Source organism: Bos mutus, chromosome 5 (assembly GCF_027580195.1).
Source record: "Bos mutus isolate GX-2022 chromosome 5, NWIPB_WYAK_1.1, whole genome shotgun sequence".
Taxonomy (NCBI): domain Eukaryota; kingdom Metazoa; phylum Chordata; class Mammalia; order Artiodactyla; family Bovidae; genus Bos; species Bos mutus.
In genome coordinates this window covers 16,967,612-16,994,285 of record NC_091621.1, presented here as the reverse complement: position 1 = coordinate 16,994,285, position 26,674 = coordinate 16,967,612, and the positions used below count along the sequence as shown (strand labels likewise).

The 26,674-nt window shown below is 41.0% G+C and overlaps 1 pseudogene; it reads left to right on the top strand.

The window, feature by feature from the left end:
• The first annotated feature begins 880 nt into the window (after positions 1 to 880).
• The window catches only part of LOC102280564 (thymidylate synthase-like), a 44,229-nt pseudogene continuing 18,435 nt past the window's right edge, over positions 881 to 26,674 (top strand).

The following is a 26,674-nucleotide window of genomic DNA, read 5'->3' as shown; positions in this document are numbered from 1 at the left end:
CCTCCTACAACTGGTGGGAAGTTTGGGTCTTCTTCCTTAGCCACACTGCCCCTGGGATTCAATTGTGGTTTTATTTCCACCTCTTCATGTGGGTTGTCCACTGGGGTTTGCTCCTGAGGCTTCCCTGGAGGACTTTGGTTTGCCCCTGTGAGGGCCAGGTGTGGAGGTGGTGCAGTTGCTTGGGTCACAGGGATTCTGGCAGCACCAGGTACTCAGGGGAGTTGGCAGTTAGGACAGCAGAAAATATAGTGCTCTAGAAGGGTATGGCAACCAGTATTGACCAATATGCTCCAGTATTCTTGCCTGGAGAACTCCCCTCCCTGACAGAGAAGCCTGGCAGGCCACAGTCTTCAGGGTACAAAGAGTTGGACACGACTGAAGCGATCCTGTGTGCAAAGATAGATGCAAGATATTTTTTGCTTGTGGCAGCTCTGCCCCAGCGAGAGTTGAGAGTGAAGGTGGCACTGCTGCTTGGCTTGTGGGGACCCTGGTGGTGCTAAGTGTGCAGGGACACAGGACTGCCTCTGCCGCAGGAGTTATGGCCCTATCAGAGTCTTTTTTTGAGCCTCTTGTAGCTAGCGATCAGAAGGCCTCTTTGGCCAGTCTTTCTCCATAGCTCCACCCATTCAGGCACTTAGAGGGCTCCATTGCCTGGGACCCTTCTCTGTTGTTTGGCATGTCAGGCACAGAGAGAAGCCCCCCTAGCTGGGGTCCTACTCTGTAGATTGGTGTTTCAGGCACTTAAAGGGGCACCCTGGGTGGGGTCCTACTCTGTAGTTCAGTAAGTCGGGCATTTGATGGTCTAGCCTCTCTATTGTTCAGCTGCCAATGCTGGCATGGGGTGAGAGAGAGGTTATGGTGATGGCTCCACCCCCTACGCATGACTCAGCAGTATTGCCTTGCTTCCATGGCTGCCCAGCTTTCCTCTATAGGCGTTTCCCACCACAATCTCCTCCCTCACTTCCCCTCAATCCGTCTCTCCACTGTCAACAGCAGCCCTCACCTGGGGTTGCTCCACAAGCCCAACACTACAGCTCCCAATCGCTGCACCTTCCAGGCGACCTGCGGCCCTGTCCGGGGTATGTATGGCTGCAGCAAGGGCTGTCTGATTCTCATTCCATTTAGGCTGCCACAGATTAGCTGTTTCACTCTCAGCCTTAAATGTTTCTCCTCTGACTCAGACAATTGCCCCGATGTGGGGATCAGACCCCCTGCTTCAGTTCCCCCACCCACCTAGGGCAGGTCCATTCCTACTAATGCTCCTGTTTTTCCCCCTCTAAGTTTCTACATCCTATCGAGTTTTGCATGGTTCTATATGTTCTTCTTCACTGGTCAGGTACTCCTGTCTGCTCTCAGCTGGTATTCTGCATGCACTTCTGTGTCTGAAGATGTGTTCCTGATGTATCCATGGAGAGAGATGTACTCCATGTCCATCTACTCCTCCGCCATCTTGTTCTCCCCCCACCTTTCTTTTATAGAGTAAGCCCTTTCTGTGCTCCTTCATTGTTCCCATCTCCTACTATTCCCCCACAAAATGAAATGTTATTATGACCAAGATTCAGCAAACAAAACTAACACAACTCAAATCCTTAAAACCTAAGAATACATCTCAGTAGAAATTCAAACCCACTACTGTACCCAGCAGCTTTTGATTCCCAAAAAAGATAAAAACCTGTGCCTTAATATCTAATTCTTCTCCACTCCCCTCAATCACACTGGATCCTTTTATCATTATTATAATGTTTCTTTGCATAAATGGCTGAAAGCATTCTATGCTCTTGAGAGCTTGTCTGAATCACACCCACAGATCATATTGGGTGAACTTGCAATTATTTCCTGCAAATGCTCCATGAATGTGCCGAAACCAAGCATGAACACTGCCAGCCCAAGTGTATTTTTATTTTTCCCCAAGACTTTACAGCATCTAATTTCTGAAAACAGGGGGTGTAAATAGTAGTTTCTAACACAAAACTGCGGATGCTCAATTTGCAGAGGAAAAAGTTTCCAGTTCCTACATTCATGATTTCAATGTTTAAATTGGGCTTCCCTCATAGCTCATTTAGTAAAGAATCTGCCTGCAATGCAGGAGACCCCAGTTCAATTCTTGGGTTGGGAAGATCCGTGGGAGAAGGGATAGGCTACCTACTCCAGTATTCTTGGGCTTCCCTTGTGGCTTAGCTGGAAAAGAATCTGCCTGCAATGCAGGAGACCTGGTTTTGATTCCTGGGTTGGGAAGATCCCCTGGAGAAGGGAAAGGCTACCCACTCCAGTGTTCTGGCCTGGAGATTTCCATGGATTTTATAGTCATGGGGTCACAAAGAGTCGAACACGACTGAACGACTTTCACTTTCACCTTTTCACCTTCGGTAAAACCATAAATAGTATTTGATCAGCTGCCACATCTCTTTCATTTCCAGCAAAGGTTATGACAGAAAACTCCCACAGTTTAAGGACGACAGGGGCTCCTACTTTCTTCTAACTTTCACATAACTGGGAAAACATTTATGAAACCCTTACTGATATATGGTTTATGTTCCCTGACAGCTACTTTGTATGCCAGGGAGCATGAAGGTGCAATGGGAGGAGAGTCAACATCACATCAGAAAGGAGCAGAATGTGACATGGAGGAAGGCCCATCCACACAGGAAGAGAAAACAGAAAGCCTCCCACTTCCAGATCCCAGTGCAGTACAAGGAGGAGAGCCCAAATGCCCGTGACTACCCTGTTCCCTCTGAAGTGGGACCCGAGGAGTAGGAGCCATAATAGAAACATCTAGACAAACAGACACAGAGAAGCATGAGAGCTTTTGGTAGGATCTGTGATTTGGTGTGCTTTCCTGAGCAGAACTCGGGAAGCCTATGAGGCTACAGGGAGGGTTTCATCCTAAGTAGCATGGGAATGAAGTTCAGGCCTGGTAGAGGGAGGAGCCTAGACAGAGGAGCCCTGGCAGTGCTCCTGGCTTCCTGAGGCTTAAGCAAGGTGTGCAACAAGCAAGGACTGACTGTACAGCACAGGGAACTGTACTAAGCATCTTGGAACAACATCTAATGAAAAAGAAACTGAAAAAGAATATGTGTGTGTGTGTGTGGCGGTTGTTGGGGTGGGGAGGGTGGTTATTCCCAGATGATTCAGTAGTAAAGAACCTTCCTGCCAATGCAGATTCAATACCTGGATCAGGAAGATCCCCTGGAGGATGAAGGATGAAATGGCAACCCAGTCCAGTATTCTTAAATGGAAAATTCCATGGACAGAGAGTCAGACACTGAGCAACTGAGTACACACATATATATGGAGCTGAATCACTTTGCTGTACACCTGATACTAACACAACATTGTAAATAAACTAACTTAAATAAATTTGTTTTAAAGGCATCCAAGAGATCTTGGACCTCCCACCTGCTCTGGAACAGGGGTTCAGGGACCAGAAGGGATTTGTGAAGGACTGTAATTAGGACAAAACAGTTGCAGCAGAAAGAACTTCATGATCAGAGGCAAAAGTAAGAACTCAGTATTGGAGATCTGACATCCAAATGACCAGAGGGGCCCATATCCAACAGTGGGAACAGAGGGAGCAGCCACAGCATAGAGAAGATTAGTGAGGAGCCAAAGAATACTGCATGGCTCTGAAATTCCCACCTCTCCCCTGCTGACAGGAGGTCACACGTGCCTCACCCTTTGATCTATCTAAGTATCATCTTAGAATAGGAGGGGCAGGAGGGACGGGCCTCTAAAAGACTGAATAGTTACCCAAAGGGGACTTGGTCATCCAAGGGAGGCTATTTAAACCCAAAGGTTCAGATAATAGCCTATATCTTTGTGACTGTGTGGATCACAAAAAAACTGGAAAATTCTTCAAGAGATGGGAATACCAGACCACCTTACCTGCCTCCTGAGAAACCTGTATGCAGGTCAAGAAGCAACAGTTAGAACTATACATGGAACAATGGACTGGCTCCAAATTGGGAAAGGAGTACATCAAGGCTGTATATTGTTCACCCTGCTTATTAAACTTATATGCAGAGTACAACATGAGAAATGCTGGGCTGGATGAGGCACAAGCTGGAATCAAGATTACCAGGAGAAATACAGTAACCTCAGATATGCAGATGACACCACCCTTATGGCAGAAAATGAAGAGGAACTAAAGAGCCTCTTGATGAAGGTGAAAGAGGAGAGTGAAAAAGCTGGCTAAAAAAAAAAAATTTTTTTTTTTTTCGGAAAACTAAGATCATGGCATCCAGTCCCATCACTTCATGGCAAATAAATGGAGAAATATTGGAAACAGTGAGACTTTATTTTCTTGAGCTCCAAAATCACTGCAGATTGTGACCGTAGCCATGAAATTAAAAGGCACTTGCTCCTTGAAAGAAGAGCTCTGGCTTATTAAAAAGCAGACGTTACTTTGCTAATAAAAGGTCTGTATAGTTAAAGCTATGGTTTTTCCAGTAGTCATGTACAGATGTGAGAGTTGGACCATAAAGAAGGCTGAGCATCGAAGAATTGATGATTTTGAACTGTGGTGTTGGAGAAGACTCTTGAGAGTTCCTTGGACTGCAAGGAGATCCAACCAGTCCATCCTAAAGGAAATCAGTCCCGAATATTCATTGGAAGGACTGATGCTGAAGCTGAAACTCCAATACTTTGGCCACCTGATGTGAAGAACTGACTCATTGGAAAAGACTCTTATTCTGGGAAAGATTGAAGGTGGGAGGAGAAGGGGTCAACAGAGGAAGAGATGATTGGATGGCATCACTGACTCAATGGACATGAATTTGAGCAAACTCTGGGAGATGGTGAAGAACAGGGAAACCTGGCATACAGTCCATAGGGTTGCAAAGAGTTGGATACAACTGAGCAACTGAACAACAGGGATAGCATAAACTGACAAAGTTAATTTCCACACCTCCCACTACCTACCCCCACCCAGCTGAGTATGGTCTGGTAAGGAAGATCACATCAGATTTAGGAAACAAAGAAATCCCATTTGTTTTGCACATCTGTGTGAGTCATGTGAATTTAACATTCTGCTTACTATCCACAGTCCTAAGCTCTCCCTTGCTACCATCCAATTTTAAAATACTCAATTTATTTCAAATGTTGTGTGTGTGTATGTTTTCAGTCCCAATAAGATTTCCTTTTTCTTCTAGGTCTTATCTCATCAAGATATACCTGAGAAAATATTGAAACTTGGTAAAAGATGCCCCCCAAAAAAATCCCAACACTGCTCTGACAAAACCAATGGGGGGACATCCCCAGATTGCCAGCCACTGGGATCCGAGGGCTATGATGACTTAATGAAATCAGGAAGGAAGAAGGGTGTGTGTTCGTGTTGCCAGACCAACAAGCTCTGCCATTCATCCACTGAAACATTCAAAACCAGACTGGGAGGTTCCAGGGGCATCTAAATGTAAGGAAGACCTTTAAATTTCCCCAAATGAAATACACATCCCCTCCAAATCTTCAAAGCCTTAAAAGTGTCTACAAACTGACCCAGTGGTAGGAGATAATAGTGAACCACCCCTACACACAGAGCAATCTTGTGTTAGCTTCCCACCACCACCATAGCATGCCATCGCCATGGTAACAAGGCAAACCTGTCCCCTCTCTCATCCCAGGGGCAGTCTCCTTGAGTCTCTATGTTACCCATTTGTAAGTTATTTTCCTCCATTCAAGTTCACCCTTGATGTTCCATCATCTTCAAATCCTTTTGGAAAGAGAAAGTGAGTGAGTAAATTCATTTTATTCTTATAAAAATGAATACCATTCCAAGATTAACCTGGGACAGGAATAAAAAGGATGGAGTATATGCCTTTCTCAAGGCAAGCCAAAGCCCTGCAGGACAGGATTCCAGGGTTTGACTGCTGTTCCTTCTATTGCTGTCGACAAGGTCCCTTCCCGCTGACAATTTCCTTTGCTTTCATCTGTCCAGGGCCTACCATGGTTTGAGTTGTTCAAGCCTGAGACCCCATTCTGTATAGTGATGTCAGAGACCTTTGCCTTCTTCAAGTTAGCCTTGCTTCTACACTTTCCCTATGCACTCTTTTGTAGGCAGCGTGCTTTCAGTTATAGAAGTCACACAGTTATACTCTGGTTTGCTATTTTAAAGTGCTAGCCTAGAGGGTTAGGATGAGGGGATGGGAGGAAGGCTCAGGAGGGAAGGGATATATATATAGTTATGACTAATTCGTGTTGTTGTACCACACATTGTAAAGCAATTATCCTCCAATTAAAAAATAAATAAAAGGGCTTCCCTGGTGGCTCAATGATAAAGAATCTACCTGCCAATGCAAGAGACACAGATTTGATCCCTGATCCAAGAAGATTCCACATGCCTCAGTAGATTCATTCATATCAAATGCTGGTATGTGGCAGGTACTCCAATGGTGGCTATTGCTATCCCCACCCCCAACCCTCTATAAACCCCAGTCATTTCAGACTCCCCTCTCCCTGTGAACACCAAGATTTTTCACAACTGTGTGCTTAGTTGCTCAGTAATGTCCAGCTCTTTATGACCCATGGACTGTAGCAACTAAACCTGAGCACCACAACTGTAGAGCCTGTGCTCCAGAGCCAGGGAGCCACAACTACTGAGCCCATGAGCCACAGTTATTGAAGCCTGAGTCCCCTAGAGCTTGTGCTCCACAAAAAGAAAAGCCATCACAATGAGAAACCCATGTACTGCAACTAGGGAGTAGCCCCCGCTTGCCAGAACTAGAGAAAAGCCTGAGCAGCAATGAAGACCCAGCACAGCCAAAAACAAATAAATAAAATTATAAAAAAAAAAAAGAAGAAGAAGAAACAGCCCCAAAAAGTGCCAGTTCTTTCTTGTATTCTGCCTTGTAAAATGCCTCCCTTCTCTCACATCTTAGGCAATAATTAGCATCTGGGGGAGCAGGGGGTGGGGAGTGGGGAAGGGGGGGTCTGCTGTTAAAAAACAAAAGAAGGCATCCTCCTTCCAAATAGTTTTCTTCCTCCTTGAAGTCCAGGTATCACTGGATGATGAAAAGTCCAGTTGCTGCTGCTGCTAAGTCACTTCAATCATGTCTGACTCTGTGCGACCCCATAGACAGCAGCCCACCAGGCTCCCCCATCCCTGGGATTCTCCAGGCAAGAACACTGGAGTGGGGTGCCATTTCCTTCTCCAATGCATGAAAGTGAAAAGTGAAAGTGAAGTTGCTCAGCCATGTCCGACTCTTAGCAACCCCATGGACTGCAGCCTACCAGACTCCTGCATCCATGGGATTTTCCAGGCAAGAGTACTGGAGTGGGGTGCCATTGCCTTCTCCGGAAAAGTCCAGTGCACATGGATTATATTTCCCAGAGTTGCTCTTTCCATTTTTACTAGTAGAAACTTTTTTTTAAATGCTTTATCAATATTTAATGATAGCAATTATCTTTGGCAAAAGTTCCTTCAATTACATAAGATAGAAGGACAACATTTGTATAGCCCTGGTATAAAGATTCTCATTCCATTACATTCAGTGGGGGAGAAAAAATGTAATAAATTATTAACTACCTAAAATTGTTGCCATGAATAATAACGCGGTCAGCAAGGACTTCCATCAATACGCAAAATCAGTCCTATGAAGACGCCACCACCTACAACCGTACACACAGCCCTCCCTTCTCACTCCTGAGGCAACCCCAGGAGCATGTTTTCACCCTGACTACACCTCCTCTTCCTGAACTGGTGTCAATGTTGAGAAGTGAAATCTGAAATCCGGAGAGAGGCACAGTGTTTTCTAAAGGGAAAGTCTGGCTGCAAGCAGAGCCCTCAGCCTATGGTGTCACCACTAATGCTGAAAAGCCAGAACCCCAGTGCTGTCCTCACTGTGTGCTGTGCCTCATTGCTCAGTCCTGTCCGACTCTTTGTGACCCCATGGACTGTACCCCACCAGGCTCCTCTGTCCATGGGGATTCTCCAGGCAAGCATACTGGAGTAGATGACCATGCCCTCCTCCAGGGGATCTTCCCAACCCAGGGATTGAACCCGGGTCTCCCGCATTGCAGACAGATTCTTTACTGTCTGAGCCACCAGGGAAGCCCCACAGGCTCTGTGAAATCTGGCCACTGGCCTGAACTCTCCCAGACGCTTCCCAAGGATGACTGTATGACTTCCACCAACACTGTTTTGAAAAAAGCAAGACAAAAGAAACTGAGTTTTCATGTGAAAAACAATTGAGCATTTACATCTTCCCAAATATTTCTAGAACTCTAACCCAGTAATGAACTCTAAGCAGTAATGAAAAAATTACTGATAAACAAAAACTAGAAGCCACTTTCTTAGCACCACAGCTGAATAGTTCTCCCATGTGGACCACAAGAGCACTGAGGCTACTCACTGCAGTGAAAATGAAAGTGTTAGTCACCCAACAGTCCTAACTATTTGTGACCTGCATGGACCGTAGTGCTGTAGGCTGACCGTTCATGGGATTCTCCAGACAAGAGTACTGGAGTGGGTTGCCATTCCCTTCTCCAGGTACCTTCCTGACGCAGGGATCAAACCCAGGTCTCCTGCATTACAGGCAGATTCTTTACCATCTAAGCTACCAAGGAAGCCCACTCACTGCAGCGATTCCCACTATTTTGTCCCAGGTGGCACTTTCTGCCATTGCTACTTGAGCTCCTTTTCAAGAAGAATGCAGCTCTCCCTGGGAGAGGAGTAAAGAAGACCAAGGGACTATCTCATCTGATCCTTTATCACCTCTTCCTGAACATGGAAGAAAAGTTCTTCAGGAGGGAACCCTGAGAATTTCTCCCAGCTTCATCCTAAACCTGGAATCCATACCTCTTTGCACTGGATTCATGGTGTATTTTCTACCCAAATATATATCTCTGTCGTTACTGCAACTACCTTCTCTACCACCACAGCTCATCCATGTAACTATTAATAAAAGAGTATAGATCATCTCTATGAGAATCAGCTGATAAATCCAGCGGGCAAAAATTCACCTAGCTAGGCGACTGAAGCTAGCTTCAACCAAGCACATCCAAGATTTCATCGATAGGAGAAAGGGAACAGGCCTTGGTCCAGATGCCCCACTATCTGTTTGATGTCCATAAGAAAAGCATTCTTCATGGTCTTGAAGGATTCTTACTCAAAATGGCAGCAGGATAAAGAATACAAGCAAGCAAAGAATCACATGGGCTCCCAGAACTTGGTGTAGAATATAACGTGTCAGAAGGAGCAGAATCGCACACCCGGTGGTGTGGAGCAGAAATTGTGCAGAGCATCCCTGCCTGGCAGGAAAGGAGATGACCGCCAAAAGCAACTCAGATCTGAAGCTGCCGACAAAGGCTCTGCAAATGAACCCCAATTTACGAGAGACAGCAGGAAGCAGTTTGTAGTCTGAATGGAAACTAGTCTGCACAACAATGAAAACTTTCTGTATAATGTTGGTCCTAAAACTAATCATTACTGAAAAAGAAAGTTTGGAATTTTGTAATACTCAATATCTCCCCCAACTTTACTTTTTTTTTTCATTTTTCTGTGACTACTAATAAATAAATGGTTTTTAATTAAGTATGGTATATTACTAAAGATTATCAAGTTATGGCTTAAATTTATAACTTAATTTGCCATCTTGAAAAAAATTAACAGCTGAATTGAGGTTTACAAAATTCAAGGAAAGCAGGGAGGGAGGGAAAGAGAGAGGGGAGAGATGGGAAACAATTCACTTGTCTGAAAATTGCACAATGGTAATCTATACAATGGAATATTTACAGAACCATTAAAATCATTTTCACAAAAAAATAGTCTATGTCATGGGGAAATGTTCATGATATAGCAAGTAAAAAATCAGGAAATAATACATTATAAGACAATTTTTCTAAAAAAAAAAAACTCAGCCCTGGTAAAAATACCCCAAAATACCACTTTTTCCCCTTGATGATATGATAGAGGGATTTTTATTTCCTTTATATTTTTCTGTGTGTGCATGCATGCTAAGTCGCTTCAGTCGTGTCCAGCTATTTGCAACCCCATGTAGCCCTCTGTCCATGGGATTCCCCAGGCAAAATACTGGAGTGGGTTGCCATACCTTCCTCCAGGAGATCTTACTGACCCAGGGATCAAACCTGCATCTCCTGCAGCTCCTGCATTGCAGGCAGATTCTTAACTGTTGAGCCACCAGGGAAGCCCATATTTTTCTGTATTTTCTATAATACATGCATGTAACTTTTATGTTCAAAAAAATAATAGTGTTTTTTAAAGACTATCTCAATCATAAGACTTAAATCATAAGGATTTAAGCATATAAAAAGATAAGGTAAAGGATCAGAGAGGTAGATATTGGCCGTGACCTTCCAAGTTCCATCTGGGGTAGGACCCTGGAGATGACCCTAGCTGATATTAGGGGTAAGAGCAGCAGGCTGTCACTGACTGATGCTATTTAAGATTCAGATTAGAACCACCTCTTCATTTGGGGGGTTCATTGTTGCTGAAAAGTTCTTTTGAGATTCAGTTGTATCTGAATTAAGTGGGTAAAATTTCGAACCTGTAATTATTCCCTAATCTGGCCATGTCTTACAATTTTCTGCAACGATTAAGATAGGCTTTACAAGCCCAGAGATAAATCCATGCACCTATGGACACCTTATCTTTGACAAAGGAGGCAAGAATATACAATGGAGAAAAGATAATCTCTTTAACAAGTGGTGCTGGGAAAACTGGTCAACCACTTGCAAAAGAATGAAACTAGAACATTTTCTAACACCATACACAAAAATAAACTCAAAATGGATTAAAGATCTAAACGTAAGACCAGAAACTATAAAACTCCTAGAGGAGAACATAGGCAAAACACTCTCCAACATAAATCACAGCAGGATCCTCTATGACCCACCTCCCAGAGCAAAGGAAATAAAAGCAAAAATAAACAAATGGGACCTAATTAAACTTAAAAGTTTTGCACAATGAAGGAAACTATAAGAAAGATGAAAAGACAGCCTTCAGTATGGGAGAAAATAATAGCAAACGAAGCTACTGACAAAGAATTAATCTCAAAAATATACAAACAACTCCTGCAGCTCAATTCCAGAAAAAGAAATGACCCAATCAAAAAATGGGCCAAAGAACTAAACAGACATTTCTCCAAAGAAGACATACAGATGGCTAACAAACACATGAAAAGATGCTCAACATCACTCATTATCAGAGAAATGAAAATCAAAACCACAATGAGGTACCATCTCACACTGTTGAGAATGTCTGCTATCCAAAAATCTACAAACAATAAATGCTGGAGAGGGTGTGGAGAAAAGGGAACCCTCTTACACTGTTGGTGGGAATGCAAACTAGTACAGCCACTGTGGAGAACAGTGTGGAGATTCCTTAAAAAACTGGAAATAAAACTGCCATATGACCCAGCAATCCCACTACTGGGCATACACACCAAGGAAACCAGAATTGAAAGAGACATGTGTACCCCAAAGTTCATCACAGCATTGTTTATAATAGCCAGGACATGGAAGCAACCTAGATGTTCATCAGCATGAATGGATAAGAAAGCTTTGGTACATATACACAATGGAATATTACTCAGTCATTAAAAAGAATACATTTGAATCAGTTCTAATGAGGTGGATGAAACTGGAGCCTATTATACAAAGTGAAGTAAGCCAGAAAGAAAAACACCAATACAGAATACTAATGTGTATATATGGAATTTAGAAATATGGTAATGATAACCCTATATGTGAGACAGTAAAAGAGACACAGATGTATAGAACAGTCTATTGGACTCTGTGGGAGAAGGCGAAAGTGAGATGATCTGAGAGAATAGCATTGAAACATGTATATTATCATATGTGAAACAGATCACCAGTCCAGGTTCGATTAATGAGACAGGATGCTCAGGGCTGGTGCACTGGGATGACCCAGAGAGATGGGATGGGGAGGGAGGTGGGAGGGGGGTTCAGAATGGGAAACACATGTACACCCATGGCTGATTCATGTCAATGTATGGCAAAAATCACTACAATATTGTAAAGAAATTAGCCTCCAATTAAAATAAATTATTTTTTTTAAAGGACACACAAACAAAAAAAATAAGATAGGCTTTACAATCATAGCAGCTTTGTCTTATAACAAGACAGAAGACGGTGCCTATCTCTTTATATTGCATGGAAGAAAAATCCAATGAAGACATCTGTCCCTCAGGATGAAGAACAGAGAAATTAATCAATCTTAATTTTTCTCAAAATTTTTCATCTTCATTGACTGTTCAACTGTCCAAGGCCCTTTGTTTGCACTATTAGATCATAAATCTAATTTAATAGCATGCAAAAACTAAGCAATTTTAGGTCCAAGTGGACTGTTTACTAGTTTTCCTTTAATTAAAGATGATTTTCTTCTTAAAGGAGACTCCTGCTTCTGATTTTACATTTTCTTTCTCGAAGAGGGAGCTGATGTTGTTTCTACATGCAACTTACATACTGGCAGCAGCAGTACCCAGCTTTACCAGACAGTAACCTTCAAGCCATGGTGTTCAAGGTGCTGGAGGCTCCATTTTCATAGGAATGGGATCTGGGTTAATACAGCAGATCACTGAGGCTGGGGAGGGCTAAGAATGTTTCTAGAGGACTTCTCAGAACTATCTGGCCTTAGTATCTCTGCACAGAACTTGTCCCCCACACCCTATCCTTCAGAGCACCAACATTTCTCTAAAATCTGGCATTTGCAGCCCTCAAGGTTTAGATTCCTACTCAACATTTATCTGTGTTTTCCCAATATCTAATAGAACTCATTCCCTAAACAGAAGCATATTGAGCATCTCCACTGTGCTCAACAGACACTGTGATAAGTGTTGGTTTGAAGGCACTGAACAAGACAGACCCAGCTGCCATTCTCAAGGGTTCATTCAATAGGGAGAAATAGATGAGAAAAATACTTAAGCCCAATTTCAGTCAGAGAGAGATCAGTGAGGAAAATCAAGCACAGTAGTGAAATAGAAAGTTACAGGGGCAAGAGCTTGGGTTGGGTGAACAAGGAAGGCTCCACTGAGGAGGAGGAATTTAAGCTTAAATCTCATACAGAGAAGGAGCTGCCATTAAGAGAGCAAGGGAGGTATGCACCAAGAAGAGAACTCCTAATTCAAAAGGACTGAGGCAGAGCAAGTTTCATTCACGAGAGGAACAAGCAGGGAGCTAGTCTGGCTAGCATCTAGGGAAAGGAGGGCCAGACAACATTAGAGAGGTAGACTGAGGCCAAATCATGCAAGATCTTGTAAGAAGGAAGCTCACATTTTATTTTAAACATGGATGGGAAAATGCCAAAGCTGTACTACCACTGTCTGAAGAAGCTATCATCTCATCTATAAAACTTAGGAAGGATGATTCTGGTCTGTACCATTTTACTTCAAGGCACCCCCAACACTGGGATTTCCTAATGGACACAGCTCCAGGGTACCTGAAGGTCTTAAAGGTGCTCAAAGCCCTGCAGTAGCTTCATGAATTCGAGGCAAGCCCATCAGTCCTTCCATATTCATTTTAATCTAAAATACTTTTGAAAGATATCACAAACTTTAATTGTGGTTAGAGAGAATATAGCCAAGTTCCACATTCCCAGCTCCCTCCACAAGTACCCCCAAGCTCAATCTCAACCCACTCCCACCTGTCCTTCTCTGAAACCCACCTCTCCCATAGCATCCTGCATCCAAGGACCAACAAATTCACTTCTCTAGTTTCAAAAGCCAGGTATAATTACCTAACACCTTGCACACCCTCACCTCTTATTTAATCCTCACCAAGTCCTTATAAAGCCTTCAATTCCACCTGCTTCTCTCCAGCTCAGTCATCATTATACAGCAAGTATCTCTGAACTGGTCTCACAGTCACTTTTGTTCTCCTGCAATACACTGCAGCCTGAAAGGTCTTAAAGATGCTCAAAGAGCTCTGCAACAGCTTCTCGATATGCTTAGGACAACTACTGAGCCAGCCTACAAGGTTCTGTGTGGTCAGGTCACGTTACTCACTCTAGACTTATTTGTATATGTGTGCTCCAGCCACTCTGGCCCCAATCCATTCCTCAAATCATCTCGAGGTCTCTGCCCTTATTTTTACAACCCATATCTTTGCTTTACTTGGTTAATGCCTACTGATTTTTAAGATCTCACCACAAACATCGCTTCCTTAGGAAAGCTTTCTTGGATTTCCCTATTTGATTTTCTCACAGCTTGTATATTCATTTAGCTCCTATGAAAACAGTGGAAACACTGCACAAAACTAATTCAATTGTTTTTATTTCACTTCCTGATACATACACATTCTAGCAAACTTAGGTTAACTGATGAGTAAGGAAGGACTGAAAGGAATAGGAACTCTAGGTTGTCTAGTCTTTCCTTTTATGTCATCATTCTCAGTGTAAGCAACTGGCTAATGAAGGGAAGTAACACAAGTGAAAACGGGCAAGATAGATTTCTCTGATGTCTGACATTTCTTAGAATGCTATTGCTAACTCCCATCACTCAAAGCAAGTTCTGGTTCAAATGCAAAGTGTGGCTTCATGGGTAGGGTTGCCAGAGTTTGCAAATAAAATATGCAAGACATTTAAATCTAGATCACAGATAAATAACAAATCATTTTTCGGTATAAGTACATCCCAGATATTGCATGGGACATACCGTATCTTAGGGCTGTTGGTGCTCCCTTCTTCCTCAGTCCTAGGTATAACCTTTTTTTTTTAATTGTGATAAAATACATGTAACATAAAATTTACCATACCAACCATTTCTATGACTCAGTTGCATTAACTACATTCACGTTGTGCAACCATCACCACCAAACATCCACAGAATTATTTTTATCTTGCAAAACTGAAACTCTAAACCCCTTAAACACAAACTTCATTTTCCCCTCCCCAAAGTCCCTAGCAACCACCATTCTGCTCTGTGTCTCTATGAATTTAGCTACTCTAAGTGCTTCAGATGATTTAATCGTAGAGGTTTGGGGTTTTTTTTTTTACAGTATTTTGTAGACAGGCTAGTTCAGTTAGCATAACGTCTTCAAGGTTCACCTATGTTCGCCTAGTGTATGTCAAGATTTCTTTCCTTTTTTTGTTAAAAAAAATTTAATCTTTTTTCAGCTTTATTGATGTATAATTGACAAAAATTGTATATTTCAAAGGTGTACAATGTGATGGTTTCATGTAAGTGTACATTGTGAAATGATCACCAAATCAAACTAACTAGCATTCATTACCTCACATAATTACCTAGCCTTCTCCCCCTCTGGCAACCACCTGTTTGTTCTCTGTATCTATGGTTCTGTTTCTGTTTTGTTATGCTTGTTCCTCTATTTTTTAGACTCCACATATTAGTGAAATCATACCATATTTGTCCTTCTCTGTCTGGCTTACTATCTGTCTCACTTAGGATACTACCTTCTGGGTCCATCCATGTTGCCAGCAAGATTTCATTCTTCTTTATGGTTAATATTCTATTACGTATACCTACCATGTCTTCTTTATTCATCTGTCTATCAGTGGACACTTAGGTTGCTTCCACATCTTGGCCATTGCACACAATGCTGCAATGAACCTAGGGGTGCACACATCTTTTTGAAATAGTGTTTTTCTTTGGAAAAGAGCCTGAAGTGGAACTGCTTTACCACATGGTAGTTCTATTTTTAATTTTTTGAGGAAACTACATATTGCTTTCCATAGTGGCTGTACCAATTTACTTTCCCACCAGCAGTATGCAAACAGTCCCTTTTCTCCACATCCTCACCAAGACTTGTTTTTTGCTGTCTTTGGGTGATAGATTCTGAGAAGTGTGAGGTGATATCTCATTGTGATTTTTATTTGCATTTCCCTGATAATTAGTGATGTTAAGCATCTTTTCATGTGTCTTTTGGCCATTAGTAAGGATGTTGGGGAAATGTCTATCCAGGACCTCAGCCCATTTTTCAATCAGGTTGTTTGGTTTTTTATGTTGAATTGTATGAGTTCTTGGCATATTTTAGATATTAACTTTTATCAGATATATCATTTGCAAATATCTTCTCCCATTAGTAAGCTACTTTTTCATTTTGTTGATAGTTTTCTTCATTATGCAGAAGCTATTCACTGAGATGTAGTCTCATTTTGTTTCCCTGAGGAAATAGATCCAGAAAATATTCCTAAGATAAGATCAAAGAGCATACTGCCTATGTTTTCTTCTTAGAGTTTTATGGTTTCAGCTCTTACCTTTAAGTCTAACCCGTTTTGAGTTAATTTTTGTACCTGGTGTAATAAAGTAGTACAGTTTGATTCTTTTGCATATAGCTGTCCAGTTTGGGGGTTTCCCTATTGTATAGCTTCACTGTATTTACCTTTCCTTTATATCATTTATCAAAGTTTGTGAGTATATTTTAAATTGAAGTATTACATTATTCAATCAAGCTTTCCTACAAGTCTATGAGCTCCATGAGGATAAGGGCGTTGTCTTCTTAGTTAGCCATCACCATGATCATCTAATATTGAGCTGAGCACCTAAGAGATGTTCAACAAATATATGTTGACTGAGTGAATGGGTTGTAACACCCAAGATTGCAATTGCATTCACATTCTATGCATAGCACAAGCTAGAGGCTATGGTGATGTAAAGGAACTAAATGTGACCCTACCCTCAAGAAGATTTGGAGATGAAAACAGACAGGTAGTAAAAGAGAAGGTGTGAGAAGCACATGAATAACAGAAGCAGCCAAAGAAGGGAGAGATTAATTCTCTAAAAAAGATGGAGGCAAAGTTAAGAAATATGGTCTGAATCCCCAACTTTCATCTAGGCTTTCTTCAATCTCCTAACAGATTTTACATCCTACTCAATACTTTAGCTTTCCAAAATGAAGATCTAATTCTTTAACCTATTAATTTATAGACTGGACCAAAGTATATAAAGGTGAAATGGAAAAAAAAATTATCACTTTCATTTTCAAACCTGATATAGTCTTTCTTCTCCATCCAAAGCTGCTTGGAATGCTATCAGAAGATTTCAGTACCAAGACCTCTGCTCCAACCTTGCTGTGTGTGTTAGTCAGCTCAGGCTGCCGTAACAAAATACTATATACCAGGTGTTTAGACAACGGACATTTATTTTCCCACAGTTCTGGAGTCTAGAAGTTCAAGATCAGGTTGCCAGCATGGTCAGGCTCTGGTAAGAACTCTCTTCCTGGCCTGCAGATGGCCACTGTAGGGGAAATTCACTGTTTTTACCTCTATCCTCACGTTCTCAACACTTCAGATATCACATACTTGGGGCTTTTTCCCTGACCAGTTTTCCAACCTCAGCTGAGTGTCCTACAACTCAATTCTGACACTAATTGGAATTACCACTAACCCCAGAGGATGAAGATTCAGTCCTATAAGACTGCCTCCCTCCTCAGATGTCAGTTGCAAGTAGTAGGTCCCCGGGTTACTACCCGCACCTCTGTCTGACTTGGCTATAAATCATGTCTCCCAACCTCCATTTCAGGTTTGAGAATTTGCTGGAGTGACTCACAGAATTCCAAAAACAGTTTACTTACTACAGCCCATTTAGTATAAATGGTATTTTAAAGGATACAAATAACCCGTCAGATGAAGAAATACATAAGTGAACTCTGGAAGCATCTTTCCCTGTGAAGTTGGGGTGTGCCATGCTCCCAGCATGTGGGTTGTTCACCAGACTGGAAGCTCTATCAACCCTGTACTTTGGGGGCTTTTATGGAGGTTTCATCACATGAGTGAGTGAAGTCGCTCAGTCGTGTCCGACTCTTTGCAACCCCATGGACTGTGGCCCACCAGGCTCCTCAGTCCATGGAATTTTCCAAGCAAGAGTACTGGAGTGGGTTGCCATTTCCTTCTCCAAGGGATCTTCCCAACCCAGGGATCGAACCCGGGTCTCCCACACTGCAGGCAAATGCTTTACCATCTGAGCCACCAGGGAAGCCTTTGGAGACTTTTATGGAGGTTTCATCACATAGGCTTGACTGATTATTAACTCAACTTCTAGTCCTTCTGCCCTTTATGGAGAATGGGGGATGGGGCTGAAAGTTCCAAGCTTCTAGTCATGGCTTTGTCTTTCTGGTGACCAGCCCTCACCCAGGAACCCATCAAAAGTGGCCTTATTAGAACAACAGATACTTCTATGACCTGGCTAGATTCCAAGGCATTTTAGGAGCTCTATGCCAGGAACCAGGGGCAGAGACAAGTAACTTTTCTATTATTTCTCATCTGTTTTTTTCCCTGTGTCCTCACATGGTGGAGAGAGAAAGAGATCAGGAGTCTTTCCTTACAAGGACAGTAATCTTACTAAATATCAGGGACCCAGCCTATGACCTCATTTAACCTTAATTATGTCTCTGTAGTCCCTATCCAAATATAATCACATTGGCAGTTAGGGCTTCCATATATGAATTGGAGGGTAGGGAACACAATTCAGTCCATATTTCTGTGATCTTGTTCAAATGCCAAACTACTCTGGTCTTCATCTTCAACCAGAGCCCACAAGCTCCTTGTTTTTGTGTATCAAGTTTTATTGGAATGCAGCCATGCCCAATCATTTACATGTTGTCTATGGCTGTGTTTGCACTTCAAAGGTATAGTTGAATAATTGCAACAGTGATCTATCTAACAGCCTGCAAAGGCTAAAACACTGACTACCTGGCCCTATACAGAAAAAGTTTGCTGACCTTGTACTTTGGTGATCCCTCAGGACTCTTTCAGCTTTAACATTCTAGGATTCTATTCATGCCTTCGACCTGGAATATCTTTTAGTTCAAGTCTTCAGGTTCTGTAAAAACATTAGTGACCTAATGACTCTTTTAGTGAGTATTAAATGCTTATACCAATAGAGATGTTTTCTTTAATCTCACACTGTAGCTAACCTCTGCACTGTTATTAAGTGAGCTTAAGTAGACATGGAACAAAGTCCTTAGACATAGTAAATGCATTTTATATCTCCATAGCCAAATACATTCCCGCTAAATCATTGTTTTAGGGGCTCTGTTGAGTGCCTAATGTAGCGAGAAAAAACAGAAGTGTTCTGGCCTCACTGGTTTCCCCTCTCTGCTCTTGTATAGCCCCTCTAATCTGTACCAAACAATCTGACACAGAGATATGCACCATTTTGAACTGCTTTCTAGTTACATTATGTGCATTAGCCTTGTATCCCACACTAGACAGTCAGCAGCTTGGGATCAGGGATCATGCTTTCTGAATCAAAAAAGTACAGAATTATAGAATTAAAGAGCTAGAAAAGATATTAATAATCATAATCCAACCTTCTTGCTTCACACATGAATAAACTGAGGCCCAGACCAAACAAATAGCTTATCTTACTTCTCCTTAACTACCATAGTACTTATCAAGTGCTTGATTCAGCATTTCTGTATGGCAAGGACTTGCAAAATGATTAGAGAAGGAAATTAGAAAAGGAAATTAAGAAGAAAGGAAATTTCCTGGGTCTTGACTTGAAAGACTTCTGGTGGTATGTTCTAGAAAGCAATCTAAACTCTACATTTTCATGTACCTCTAACACAACATTTTTTAACATGTAGTCTGTGGAACACCAACCCCAAGAGATACTTCAAGAAAACACGGTCTGATAGTTAAGTAAGCTTGGAAAAGGCCTCATACTGTATACCTGCCTGGAGAACCATATGTATACCATTATAGCAAGGCTCTGAGAAGCTCTGAGGTAAATATACCTGATTTACACCAAGATGCACAAACACCTAGCAACAAAGCCACTTTTTTTCACAGAATATCTATCATCTCAGAAACACAGGGAAATATACAAGAAAGACAAAGTCAGACAAACGTGGAATTTGGTTAAACCAGTGGATAACTGCCCACTCTCTAAGAACAGGTGAACTCTTTAAAGTCAGGCCAGTACACTGAATAGATTTTTACTCCCACAGCCTACATACAACTGAAACACTGATGTTCAGTTCAAAGAAGGCAATTATCTTCTTCTCAAAATGAGTGCAATGATATCTTTCCAATTAAAGGTAGAATCCACTCTATTGGCACCCTGCTAAAGAGTAAATTGAGTTGATGAAGACAGCTATCAGTAATAACCATGGGTGTCAAATGGTAAAAGTAACAAATTAATGGAATATTTTCTGAGAGAAGAAAAGGTCTATTTAGGAACCACGTATAACTTGCTCTTCAGGCTTGGTCACAGTACTAGTAAGTTGGTGTTTAAAACACTCCCAGAGACTCCCACTGCTGGCCAAGACCAGATAGCAAGGACCAGATTTACCTTCCCAACTAAATCAAAAAGTGGACAAGTATATGAAATAATAGGTTTCAAGGCATAGGACATAGGCAACAAAGAACAATGATTCCTGAAACACAGAAAACAAATGAGGTGAACCATACAATTGATCTAGCTTACTGCCTTGAAAAAGCTCCATGACACAGCACAGAGAGAGGGAATCATGACAGAGCCCAGTAGACAACCTGAGACAAAGAGAGAGCGCTAGGAGTACAGGAAGACCAAGACAGCTAGAATTCATAAGACAGAGTAGCAGAGAGAAGACGTATGAGACATAACTCCAGATAGCTGAAGAAACCACCTGAGAAGATTAAAGGGAGCCATGCCCAGGTGTTCCCACCAACCAGATTGGAAAACCTCATGACTCATGGGGCACTGAGTAGAATGACTTGCACAGAAGTGACTTGCACTGACAATAGGGAATAATTGTTTAGTTGCCAAGTCATGTCTGACTCTTTTGCGACCCCATGGACTGTAGCCAGAGGGAATAATTAACCCAAGACTAAATGCTGCCCTGCTCCTCAAAATAACCTTAAAAGCAAGACCCCAAAAGAACAAAAGTTTTCAAGTAAGTTAATTGTTCCCATGAACAAGGCTCAAGAATATTAATAGTTATACAAAAATATCCAGTGTATAACAATGTAAAATTCAATGTCTTCTATTCAAACAGAAAATTACCAGATATGCAAAGAACCAGAAAAACACAACCAAAAATGAGGACAAAAAGCAAATTAGAATTGACACAGATGTTAGCATTACAGATAGGACATTAAAACAGTTATTACAACTGTGTTTCATGTGTTTAAAATGTGAACTAGAGACATGGCAGCAGCAGCAGAGACACGGTGATACAAAAAGACCCAAATTGAATTTCTATACATGCGTATGACAATGTCCAAAATAAAAAAATCATTTGTGAAAACAATTGGAGTCATTTTTCTAAATTCAAATCTCTACAAAATCAACTGCTTTCTTAATTAAGAAAGCAATTGCTGACAATTTTCAATTTACCAATGAGTTTACAAATTCCAGAAGTTTTACTTGGTCAGTCCTAGTGTGGAATTAAGAACTTATTGCCCATGAAAACAATGCTCTTATTTATTGATTCATTCAGCAAACTTCTAGAAGATTGCCTATAAATTGAATCCTTTGAGAATTCAGAGTGTGCAGGACATTGTTCCTATATACAAAGAGTATTTTAGTAGAGAAGATACAGACATGCAAAAAAACAAAATAAAATAAAAAATATATATGTTGATATATGTTAAGTACTAAGAATGTCATTTAGATCAGTGTTCCTTAAAATTTGGTCTATGAGCTAGTGAGCACCCCAATTCCCTAGGACTTGCTTAAAATGTAGATCCTTTAGTCTTTCTCCAACTCTCCTGACCCCAGATCTCTGGAAGTTATTTGTATAAACCCCAAAGTTTCAGGGTAATGGCATATGTGATACAAGCAATATACGGTAGAAAAAAAAAAATTTTTTTTCATCTCTTTCAGCTGCTATGGCCAGGGAAATGTTTAGAAATTCAGAAATTGATTAAAAGAATTTCATTACATGGAAACTGAAACTCAAAGCATTTTATGCAAGGATTCTGATTTCTGAATAACAGAGTGCATGCATGTGTGCTCAATCATATCTGACTCTTTTTTTTTTTTTTAAGATATCATCTATATTTTTTATTTTTATTTTTTTAATTTTATTTTATTTTTAAACTTTACAATATTGTATTGGTTTTGCCAAATATCAAAATGAATCCGCCACAGGTATACATGTGTTCCCCATCCTGAACCCTCCTCCCTCCTCCCTCCCCATACCATCCCTCTGGGTCGTCCCAGTGCACCAGCCCCAAGCATCCAGTATCATGCATCGAACCTGGACTGACAACTCATTCCATATATGATATTATACGTATTTCAATGCCATTCTCCCAAATCATCCCACCCTCTCCCTCTCCCAACCCCACAGACTGTAGCCCACCAGGTTCCTCTGTTCATGAGATTTCCCAGCCAACAATACTGGAGTGGGCTGCAAGGATCTTCCTGACCCAGGGATCAAACCCACATCTCCTGTATTGGCAGGTGGATTCTTTACCACTAGGCTACCTGGGAAACCTGACTGACAGAGTAAGGAACTCTAAAAATCCACTTCGCCCATAAAAAAGCAATGAGAATACTAGCAAAAATTGTCAAAATTATCTTTTTCAGAACTCTAGAAATTAGCCAAAGTTTTTGACAATCCAAGGTGTGTTTATTCAAAACAGTAGCTGAATCTCCATAAAAAACAGGGAGTTTTGTCTAACTAGCCCTATTCCTATTCATCTCTCCCTAGCTCTGCAATGATCTTGAAAACCAGCAGCCTTGCAATCACAATAGTCATGAACACCAGCAACCTAGAAACCATTAGAAAAGGAAGAATGAATTTGGGGCTGTTCAAAAGCCCCATTCCACTATTTGACCTACCTGGCACATCCCTAAAAACCCCCACTTTCAGGGTTCGTCTTTATTCCTCCTGATTCAGAGCTCATTCATCAAAAACAGACTTTTCCCCTTGAGTCATTGTTCAAAAATAATCAGCAGCAATTGCTTAATAATAACTCGCTGAGGCAGCAATAACAGCTGGGACAAATGAGATGCTAACCAAAAACTTAAGAGGAAAAGCTGGAGAATGGGATGTCCAGAGGGAACTGTGAAGGGTTGTGGCCTATTTTTGGGTATTTAGAAGGTCTTTTGCAGGACTGGGTATAATTCTCACCTCTGGCTGACCATGAAGCTCTGGACAAGCAGGAAATAAAGACTAAAATAGTGTTGTAAACTGTCTGCCACAGCATTAAAAACATTTCCTGACACACTCAAACACACACACACATACACACACACACCCCCTTGCTGAGGCTTCAAGATTTATTAGTGCAAAGTATATAAGGAAATCTCTGTCTTATCATTAACTGACCACTAAGATAACTGAGCAGAGACTGCAGTGACCACACACAACAAAGAATACAGACTTTACAGAATTAGTTCAGGAAAGTCACTAAACCAGAAAACAAACAAAGAAACAACAACAGCAACAAAACCGCAGCAGCAGCAACAACCAAAACAAACAGCAATAACCAATCCAGGATGAGTAGGGAGTGGAATCTGACTTCCAGAATTCCTGTATTACATTATTTTAAATGTTCCAATTTTAACAAAAAATTATGAGACATGCAAAGAAACAGGTGAATAAGGCCCATATAGGATGTGAGGGGCAATAAATATCAACTGTTCCTAAATTAGCTTTGTATCAAAATCACTAGACAAAGACTTTAACTTAGATAAAGATGTTAAAAGAACTAAAGAAACTTATGTCTACAGAACTAAAGAAGAGTAGAAGAACAATGTCTCACCAAAGAGAGAATATCAATAAAAGGACAGCAATTGTTAAAAAGAACAAAAATTATTGAGTTGAAAAGTACAATAACTGAAATGAAAAATTCAGTAGAACACTTAGCATATTTGAGGATACAGAGGAAAGAATCCATGACCCTGACAATACAACAATTGAAGTTATCCAGTCTGACAATACTACAAAGCTACAGTAATCAAAACATCACATTGGCACAAAAATAGACACAGGAATCAATGGAAGAGAGTAGAGAGACCAGAAATAAACCCACACACCTACAGTCTATCAACTTTCAACAAAAGACACAAAAATATATAATGAGAAAAAAAGTCTCTTCAGCAAGTGGTGTTGGGAAATTTGGACAATCTCATGTAAAGCAGTAAAGTTAAAACACATCCTCTTACCATATACAAAAATTAAGTCAAAATGACTTAAATATTTAAACAAAAGACATGATATCATAAAATTCCTAGAAAAGAACATACAAAAAACACTCTCTGATATAAATCATACCAGTGTTTTCTTAGGTCAATCTCTCAGGGCAATAGAAATAAAAACAAAAATATATAAACGGGACCTAATCAAACTTACAAGCTTTTGCACAGCAAAAGAAACCATAAACAAAATGAAAAGACAACCTACAGAATGGGAGAAAGTATTTGCAAACTATATAACCAATAAGGGCTTAATTTTCAAAATATACAAACAGCTCATATAACTCAAAACAATAAGCAAGCTACTTGAAAAATGGGCAGAAGACCTAAATAGATATTTCTCTTAATGGAGAAATACAGACAGCCAATGCTGCTAAGTCACTTCAGTCGTGTCCGACTCTGTGCGACCCCATAGACGGCAGCCCACCAGGCTCCCCTGTCCCTGGGATTCTCCAGGCAAGAACACTGGAGTGGGTTGCCATTTCCTTCTCCAGACAGCCAATTGGCACATGAAAAATGTTCAACATTGCTAATTATCAGAGAAACGCAAATCAGAACTATAACAAGGTACCACCTCACACGAATCAGAATGGCCATCATTTAAAATTCAATAAATAATAAATGCTAGAGAGGGTATGGAGAAAAGGGACCCCTCCTACACAGTTGGTGGGAATGCAAGTTGATGCAGTCACTGTGGAAAACAGAATGGAGGTTCCTCAGAAAATTGAAAATAGAATTATCCTATGATCCAGCAATCCCACTCTTGGGCATATATCCAGACAAAACTCTAATTCAAAAAGATACATGCATCTCTGTCTTCATAGCAGCACTCTTCACAATAGCCCAGACATGGAAACAACCTAAATGTCTATTGACAAATGCATGGATAAAGAAATATGGAGAGAAAAGGTAAGATAAGAATATTTGTAAAAAATAACAACCAATTGTAAAGGAAAAAATAAACATTAATCACATCCAAGAAACTCTACAAACTTCAAATGGGATAAACTCAAAGATACTCTCACCCACACACATCATAACCAAACTACTGAAAGCCAAAGTATTCTGTACAAGACAGGAGACAGTAAAGGACCTGGATTAGATATGCATAGAGTTCTGGGATAACAGGAGAAAGCACAGTTTAAAAAGTTCATTTGGGATTAGGCTACCAAAATAGTACTGGCTTGAAGCGATAAAGGCCTGAACCAAAATAGCAGCATTGAAAAATGGAAAGGAAGGAATAAAATAGAACATTATAAAAGCCAAATCAGTAAACCTAGACATTGATGTCATTGGCAGTGTGTATGGAGAGCACTCAGAAATGACCCAAGCTTTCAAGTCTCAGTCGCTGCAAGATGGCAAAGGTAAAGAAATCAGGAATAGTTGGTTAGAAAAGGAAAGATAAAAATATGAAGAGTGTGATTTAGGATATGTGGAATCTGAAGCCCTGAACAGACACAGAAACCACTAGTAAGGGGTTGAAAATGTGGAACTGAGAGAGACGGGAAGGGCTGCAGTCCTGGTTTGTTCCTACTGCCCTGACATCACATCCAGTTAAGCATCTGTGCCAGGCAACAGTGTCCCAGTTTGGGCAATAAATTATATGACCACACTATCTCTGAGGGAGAAAGTAAAAAGATGAGCTTAAAAGCTCACAGCACAGAACACTGGGAAATGCCCACAGATAGGTGAGAAGAGAAGGAATAAAAATGAGCCATGGAAACATGAAAACAGAATCAGAGAAATAGGAAAGTATCTTCAGAGAAGAGAACAAGGTGTATGACTGGGGGAAGATGGTCAGCTTTGATGTGATTTTCAGAAACCCCAGGAGAGCAGATTCCATCAAGTGGATTATGAAACATCCAAATTTTTTTTTAATTTTGTCATTCAAGAAAGTAACAAGTTAGAGGATGGTTTGTTTTTTAATGCTAAGTATATATGCTGGCTGAGGGGAAGGAACTAGCAGAGATGAAGTGATAGAAGTAAATGCCAAGATAATGAAAAGAGTGAGGTCTCAAAGGAGATGAGCACAGCAGGAAAGGAGATGACAAAGACCAGAATTAAAACATCATGTGAAAGTCACTCAGTCATGTCCAACTCTTTGGGACCCCAGGGACCCATGAAATTCTCTAGGCCAGAATACTGGGGTGGGTAGACTTTCCCTTCTCCAGGGGATCTTCCCAACCCAGGGATTGAACCCAGGTCTCCCACATTTCAGGTGGATTATTTACCAGCTGAGCCACAAGGGAAACCCAAGAATACTGGATTGGGCAGCCTATCCCTTCTCCATCTTCCCGACCTAGGAATCAAACCAATGTTTTCTACATTGCAGGCAGATTCTTTACCAACTGAGCTATCAGAGAAGCCCAAAACATCATGTAAGTGGAGCTTTTCTTAAAAATAAATGAAGGCAGAAAATGTTTGAAGCAATGAGAGGTTGTGGTAACAGAAGAAAGGAACAGAAAATGAAGGCATTATCATTCCTTGCAGTCAGGAATGGCCTTATTTATTGAGTGTAAATGCGCCTGACCACTTGGATTCAAATTCAGCTCTGCCAATTCTGTTATTTCAAACAAGTTGTCTGACACTCTGTGCTTCCATTCCCTCATCTAGAATAA